This window comes from Pteropus alecto, unplaced genomic scaffold, assembly GCF_000325575.1.
Source record: "Pteropus alecto unplaced genomic scaffold, ASM32557v1 scaffold44, whole genome shotgun sequence".
Taxonomy (NCBI): domain Eukaryota; kingdom Metazoa; phylum Chordata; class Mammalia; order Chiroptera; family Pteropodidae; genus Pteropus; species Pteropus alecto.
In genome coordinates this window covers 2551004-2552027 of record NW_006436812.1, presented here as the reverse complement: position 1 = coordinate 2552027, position 1024 = coordinate 2551004, and positions in this window count along the sequence as shown.

The window sequence follows — 1024 nt, the reverse complement described above, 5'->3', positions numbered from 1 at the left end:
TGGCCCCCTTACAATCTCTCATCTTCTCACTCTCTGCTCCCAACTTCCTCAGCAAACCACGGATCTGCTCTCCGAATCTGTAGATTGGTTTGCATCTTCTAGAATTTTATATAAATGGAATCACATGGTTTATACTGTTTTTAAAGCATTACTGAGATATGGTTGACATACTGTAATATTCACCTATTGTTCATGTAGGTTACAATGATTTTGGGGGAATCTATAAATCTAGAGAGTTGTGCAATCATCATCACCCCAACCCAGTTTTAGAATTTCTCCATCCCCTCCAAAATATTACATTTGTAGTCAACTCCCACTCGCCCAATCTCCAGCTCCAGGCAACTCCTGAAGCTCCAGGAAACTCAACCTGATTTTTATTTCTAGGAATATACCTTTTCTGGACCATTCATAGAAACTGAATAAAAAGCATACTGTCTTTTGTATCTAGCTTCTCACTTGCTGTAATGGTTTTCGGGTTCACCCATGTTGTTGCAGATGGCGGGATTTTATTCTTTTTATTGCTGAGTAGTATTCAACTGTATGGCTGTTCCACCTTCGTTTACCCGTTCGCCAACTGATAGACACTTGGTTTGTTTCCAGCTTGGGAGTATTACAAATAATGCTGAACATTTGTGTCCAAGTCTTTGTGTGGACGTGAGCTTTCGTTTCTCTTGAGTAAAAACCTGGGAATGGAATGTCTGGATCATTTGCCGGTGAATGCTAAACTTTTCAAGAAACTAGCAAGCGGTTTTTGCAAAGCAGCTGTATCCTTTCCATTTCCAACCACTTAGGTCGGGGAGTTCCAGTTCCTCAGACGAATTGACATTTGCTATGACTAGTCTCTTTAATTTTGGACATTCTAATAGGTGTATAGTAATATCTCAATTGTGGTTTTTTTTTTTCCATCTCCCTAATTACTGATGATGTTGAACATCTTTCACTTGCTCGTCATCTGTACTTTGCCTCTGGTGAGGTTTCTGTTCAAATCTTTTGCCCATTTTTTTTTCTTTCTTAATTTGGGTTA